The 7,072-nt window shown below is 47.3% G+C and overlaps 1 pseudogene across 1 annotated transcript; it reads right to left on the bottom strand.

The window, feature by feature from the left end:
* Positions 1-1,420: 1,420 nt before the first annotated feature.
* LOC101026515 lies at positions 1,421-4,506 on the bottom strand (annotated as a pseudogene). Its single transcript, XR_162742.5, has one exon. The product of XR_162742.5 is annotated as a coatomer subunit gamma-1 pseudogene (transcript).
* Positions 4,507-7,072: the final 2,566 nt, after the last annotated feature.

Raw genomic sequence — 7,072 nt, 5'->3', positions numbered from 1 at the left:
AGAAAAAGTAAAAGCAAATAAAAATCAGCAATGTTCAAAAAGAGCAACTTTGTTGGTCTTTTCCATCAAGTGGATAAAGATTTGACAGCTCTAATGCTTGCTGCTGATAAATTGTAAGAGAGAATAGGGAGTACAATTAACTTGATTTGGATGTGGAAATTTGATTCAGTCTCATTTCCAGAGTTTGTGAATATTAACTCCAGTAGAAAAGTCCAGCCCCAGGAACAAAGCACCTTCTAGTTTCTCTAACATCCCTGGTGGATATTCCAGCCTGCCCTCAGGGCTGCAGAAATTGCAATGAGACTGTAATGCAGTCACTTTTGAACTGTGTGAGCAAGAATGTTGTAGCTTTGGCCAGGCTGTCAGCCAGATGTAACAAGACAAATTTAAACACAGTGTGCCTCTGCACAGCCCCACACCTGCCCAGACGCATCTAAACCTGGACCTGTCACATTTGGTTAATTCCAGAAGTCAGCTCTTCTCTCTTCTGTTATAGCTGAAGGTGCCCAAGAAGAGAAAAAATACAATTTTCACTTTTTTTTTTTTTTTTTGAGACAGAGTCTTGCTCTTTTGCCCAGGCTGGAGTTCAGTGACACAATCACAGCTCACTGCAGCCTCAAACTCCCCAGGCTCAAGTGATCCTCCCACCTCAGCCTCCCAAGCAGCCGAGACTACAAACACACACGACCATGCCTGGCTAATTTTGGTATTTTTTGTAGATACCGGGTCTTGCCATGTTGCCCAAGCTGGTCTCGAACTCCTGGGCTCAAGCGATTCTCCTGCCTTGGTCTCCCAAAGTGCTAGGATTACAGGTACGAGCCACTGCACCTGGCCTAATTTTCACTTTTAAACTCAAAATCATGGCTTTATTAACAAAATGAAAACTTTTTTGTTAATTTCAATGTATATGGCAGGGGGTGGGGTGGTGAAGTACATGTGATGACCTTGGACTGACTCTAAGAAACACCAAGAAATGGGATTGCAAGTATTTGGATTTCCGGGCGGGGCTGGGAGGTAGCCTCTCACCAGCCCTGCTTTACCAGTTTTATGCCTGTAAGAAAGGGAATTTTTTTTTTCTTTTTCTTTTTTCTTGAAACGGAGTCTCGCTCTGTCACCCAGGCTGGACTGCAGTGGCACGATCTCGGCTTACTGTAGATATTTGCAGGATTTCATGTTTCAGATATTTAAACTTGTAAGAGCCGCCCCCCGCAGTTCACACCATTCTCCTGCCTCAGCCTCCCGAGTAGCTGGGACCACAGGCGCCCGCCACCACGCCCGGCTGATTTTTTGTATTTTTAGTACAGACAGGGTTTCACCATGTTAGCCAGGATGGTCTCGATCTCCTGACCTTGTGATCCGCCCACCTCGGCCTCCCAAAGTGCTGGGATTACAGGCGTGAGCCACCACAACTGGCCAGGAATTTTTTTTTTTTTTCAATAAATACATGTTGATTTATTACAGGGATAAGATGGCTTCTTGGGGGATAAATTCAAGAGGAGTTGAGAATGTTTTATTCATGATGTCACTTTCCTGGAAGGGAGGATAGCAAGATTTAGGACAAGCTAAAATTATCCCCTATTTAAAAAAAAAAAGTCACCCCCAAGTAGTCCCGGGTAGGGGGCAGAATAAAATATATATATACATATATGCATGCAATGATTCCTAACTGTTTTTGAATACAGAAGCTTGGGAAAGGGTTTCTGCCGGTTTCATGAGGAAGGCACAACTTCCAGATAGTGTTGGGGAAGGGTATAAGGTCCTATGCAGGCTGGCTCCTTGGCCCACAGATGCCAAGATGATGTCTACTGGCAGCTCCTCCAAACTTCTGGGTATCAACTGCATTGTCACTGTGTCCAAAAGCAGCAGCCGAGAGTGCACTAGGATGTCATGACCACCCGGGAGCACACCAGCCAGGAGCAGCATGTGGGTGTTCTTGTTACCCGGCACTTTGACCTCTCACAAGGGTTCATTCCCAAGAACTTCACAATATTACCCACAGCCTCTTCAAGTGCCTTGATGGTAGACAAGCTGAACGTTTCCTCCTTCTCAAATTCATCCCCTACCTCATCCCAGGCTGCTTCGAAGTTCAGTTTCATGACTTTTGAATGTGATCAGCTACAGTAACTTCCAGATCTTCCAGCACATACTCATCCTCATAGCCTTCGTCATCCGTCTCCCCAGTGGTGGGATCACGGTCCTTGACAGTGAGCTTCATCATGTAGCTGAATGTGCAGGTTGTGGCATCTTCTTTGGGCAGTGCCACCAGTGTGTAGCAGGTCCCAGGCTGGTTATAGGGCAGGCTCTGGGCAGGCACGTAACAGAGCACCTCATAGGCCTCAGTGGGCTCCATCTGCACTGTGACATTCTCCAAGGTCTGGTCATTGACTGTGTTTGTGCAGTCAAACTGAAACACCATGTAGTTGGTGAAGGTGTGTTTGGTGCAGCAGATGACATACCCCCGTCTCTGACTCAGTGAGGGCCACGGGCTCAGGTGAGGACTTGAAGAAGGGCCCAAGTCCCCGGAACTCTGCCACCGCCACCAACTGCTCCTGAAAGATCTCCTGCCTGGTAGCTGCCACTTTCTCAGGCTGTTTGACAGCTGTGATGGGAGTACTTTCTGTTCTCTGCTCTGCCGTGGGTGCCGTGGCCAGGGGCACAGACTTGAGGTCAAAAGGTTTTTCTGATGGTTCTAGAGTGTACTGCTGCAGAGCCCTCTCCAGACCAGGACGGACACAGTCAGACCATTTAGGATATGGCCTGCATTCAGGGCTTTCTGCTTCTGCTCCAGGACATTTAGGTAGAAGGTGGCTCGGTCCCTTACTTCATTGCCATCATCCATCACACACCTCTTCAGCAACACCAAGATACTGGGTAACATCTCTTCATTCTGGGCTCCAATCTTGGCCAGAGCACTCACAGCACCTGCCCAGACCTCCTCATGCTCCAAGACCACTCGGTTATAGATGAAGTGGATGTACTTTGAGGGATTGGTGGTCTTGGACCCCTCCTGGCCCAGGAGATGTAGAATACGGGTGACCAGCACTATGAACTCGCAGTCCTCGATGAACTCGCACAGATGTGACAGCCCTGTCTCCTTGCTCTCTGAGTTCTCCTCAATGATGCTGATGATGCAGTCCACGGTGGTGTGCTTGTACTCAAAACCACCCTCTTTCCACAGCATGGTGAACAGGAAGTTCATGAGGATGGCATGTTTGCGAGGATACTTCTGACACAGGGCACTGATAGCCTGGACAACCACCACCTTGAATTCATCCAAGATCTCTGACATGAAGGAGGAGAACTGCTTCATGAGGTGGTCGATGCTGCTGTCACTGCCCCTCTTAAGGAGGGTGGTGATGGCCAGCATGGCACGGCTGCGGTTTCAGTCTGTGACCAGGTTCTCCAGATCCAGATTACAAGCTGTCACAGCTGGCAGATGCTTCATGGCAACCGTACTGAGGGTGGGCACAGCAGCATAGTGGACAGCAGCCTTGGGTGAGCTGCAGAAAAACTGGAGCACTGACACAGCAAGGGGCAGCTCTTTGGCACTGCAGCCTGGCAGATTGACAGTGACCAAGGCGGCTTTGTACACCACCATCTTGTGCTTGTTTCTCAAGCAGCTGTCGATGAAGTCAAACAGTGGGCTGTCACGGCTGCCATCCTCCTCTTCCAGCTGCTTGCTGGCCACCCAGATCATCATGCAGTAGGCAAAGGGAGACTTAAGGCCGTGCCAGGTGACCTTGCTGATCATCTTATTGGTGGCCAGGTAGTCATTCTTACGCACATGGTACAGGAGCCCTAGGGCGTGGTACTGGACCATGATCTTATCACTGGATGCCGCCTCCTGAGCCTCATTCACCCAGTGCTTGACCACATCAAAGCTGCACTTCAGCAGGTGCAGGGAAGACATGAGGGCAGAGCTGGAGCCACTGGGCACCTTGTCCACAATGGCTTGTTTCATGTAGCACTCAGTAGCCTGCAGCATGGTGCTATCAGTGATCTGGCAGAGGGCTCGCACAGCGGGGCCCCGGTGGTTGTCCTCTTTCCCAGTCATGTATTTTGTTAGGCTGCTGGTGACAATGATGACATCCTCTGTGATGCAAGACATCTCCTTGATGGTCAAGTAGCACATCTGATGGAGTGTGGGATCATTGGACTGAAAGAGCTTGGTCATGGTAAAGAAGGCCTCAGTCGCTTCCGTGGTCCCCAGGTGCTCCCTCTGGTTTATAGGATAAAGAATCTTGGTGAGGATGTGGACACATTTCCAAGGGTTGATGGGAGTTTCGTTAAATACACCGGCCTCCTGGAGTACGGTACTCTTCTCAAGGTGCTCGAATGGGTTGGAGCCTCCACCCGACTCTTCGTCCTTCTTGTCGAATTTCTTCAACATAGTGGAGTCGGTGGGGTGCAATGCAGCAACGCAATGCTCAAGGGGCACGGCACAGAGTTCTTTTGTTTGTTTGTTTGTTTGTTGTTTGAGACAGAGTCTCTCTCTGCTGCCCAGGCTGAAGTGCAGTGGTGCAATATCAGCTCACTGCAACGTCTGCCTCCCAGGTTCGAGCGATTCTTGTCCCTCAGCCTTCCAAGTAGCTGGGATTTACAGGCATGCACCACCATGCCTGGCTGCCTGGCTAAGTTTTGCATTTTTAGTAGAGACAGGGTTTCGTCATGTTGGCCAGGCTGGTCTCCAACTCCCGGCCTCAAGTGATCGGCCCCCCTCGGCCTCCCAAAGTGCTGGGATTATAGGCATGAGCCACTGTGCCTGACCAAGAAAGAGATTTTCATTAGATACCAACAATAGCAGGCTGGCTTATTTTATGATGTCTAATATCCTTAATAAAATGTCAAAGGTTTTTGAAACATGGTAGATACAATTAAAATCCCCTGTGAACCTCTCCTGAATCTCATTCCCTTGTCTTCTACTATATGTATAACCATTTTTTAAAATGTATTTATACTTTTACTACATGTGTATGTATATACAAATAATATGTGAAATTTCACCTGTTAAGTAAAAAATGAAAATTAAAACATTTTAAGTACCAGATTTTGCATTTCTTTCTGTAATTTGTCCTATCTTGTCTTTTTCAGATTTATCCATGTGGATTCCTATAGCTCCTGTTTATTCACTGTAACTTCTGTAAAGAAGTCTATTGTAGGTGTTGTTTTATATACCTTGCCCATCTTTCTATTGAGTCGTATTTTTCATATTGAATTTGTTAAGGAAAAATAATTCAATGACACTTGTTAACGCACAGTAAGGAAGACTTTATTCAGGACCATCTGGATGAGCATAGGGACCACTCGATGGGGTCTTGGAGTGGGTGAGAGAGAGAGATTGGGCTCAACTCTGAATACTGCCTGGGCAAGCGGGAGTTTATAACCAAGGAGCAGGGTGGCAGTCAGTGGGTGGAAAATTACTAAAAGGAAACATTACAGGTAATGAGAATTCTGGCTAACCGCACCTAAGGGGACTCTTGCTAAAGACAGGCCAGGGTGACCCAACATGACCTGGGAGATGGTGCAGAGTGAGGAATCCGATCAGACATCCAGGTGATCAGAGCATAGAGGCCGGCGGCACTGGCTAAACTGACTTGACCGGGTCCTTTGCTAAAACTAGATTTACAAGGAAGCGCACAGATGAGCCCGGGACAAGGTTCAGGAGCCTGACTAAAGTTTGGTCAAGCAGAGAGTCTTTATCAAATTATAGGAGTTCTTTCTACTTTTCAACACTAATTCCTTCAGTCCACCAAAGTACTCTCTTCTAATCAACACCAACTTCCCAGATGAACCCAGTGGCATTTTAGGGTCTTTGCCTCCTCACCTCCCCTCTGACTTTGTTGACATCGTGTGTGTAGGATGCGGTGTGGACTTCCCTTCCCCTGACACTCCTGCCTTCACTCACTTTGGAGACCTGCCCAGTTCTGATCCCCATCCCTTGTATGGCATCTTCACGTCAATTCTTCCCTGTTCCCCTTTCTGAGGTTCTCCTGAGGATTTTGTGGTGCACCCTCTGCCCTTTTCACTCTGTGGTCGCTCCCTTGCAGAACTCAGCGTTTATGGCTGCTTCAGTCCTCAGTTCTCTGCGGGCAGCTCCCAGTGTTTGTCCTGTGGCCTCTTCTAGGCTCTACTCCCGTCCTTCCCACCTCCCTAGGGGATGACGTCACTTGATAGTCCACCCAATGTAGAGAGAACTGTCTCACCATTAATATATTGTCCCCTCCCCTTTCTCATTTCCCATAGCTCCTCTCCTCCCAGTGTTTTAGGCACAAAAGACTTTCCAGCAAGGAAGGACTAGTTTGAGAAAGTTTAAACGGCACATGTCAGTTTAACAGAAAACAGAAATTTGCGGGAAAATCTACCTTGTGATCATGGCGTTCCTGGATAATCAAGGAGCTGGATTCAGGAAGAATGGTACCTACTGGAACAGGATTTTAGTGTCCAGAATGTGCCTTGTTTTTTAAATTTTTTAATTTTAAAATATTTAATTGTCAAATGAAGATTGCATATATCCAAAGTGTACAATGTGATGATCAATATACATTGTATCATGATTACCAGAATCCAATTAATGAACACACCCCTCACTGCCCTTGCTGTACCTGAGATCCAGAGCTGGTTCCTTTTGTGACTCAGTTTGCACCCTGTGACCGACATCTCCCCGTTGCATCTCCTCTCCGTTTTTACTTATTTCTTTGAATTGGCTTTGCTTGCATTCTCTTTTCTCTCTATTTTCTAATGACTTTTTTAACATTTAATCCGCGGAAGTATCTTTATTGTTTCTGTTTGTACCTGATTGCTGTGGGTTGAATTGTGTCCTCCCAAAAAGTTACATGATGTTGCAGTCCTGATCCCCTTACCTGTGAATCAGATCTTACTTGGAAATCAGGTCTTTGAGACGTAATCTAGTTAAGATGAGGTCTTGCTGAATTAGGGTGGGCTCTAATCCAATGGCTAGTGTCCATGTAAGATGAGGGGAACTTGGACAGAGACGCACAGAGATGAGAACACCCTATGAAGACATGCAGAAAGAAGGCCAGGCAAGGATGGAAGCAGAGATCAAAGACCGGGG

Source organism: Papio anubis, chromosome 17 (assembly GCF_008728515.1).
Source record: "Papio anubis isolate 15944 chromosome 17, Panubis1.0, whole genome shotgun sequence".
Classification (NCBI taxonomy): Eukaryota; Metazoa; Chordata; class Mammalia; order Primates; family Cercopithecidae; genus Papio; species Papio anubis.
This window is presented reverse-complemented; position numbering and strand designations above follow the sequence as displayed.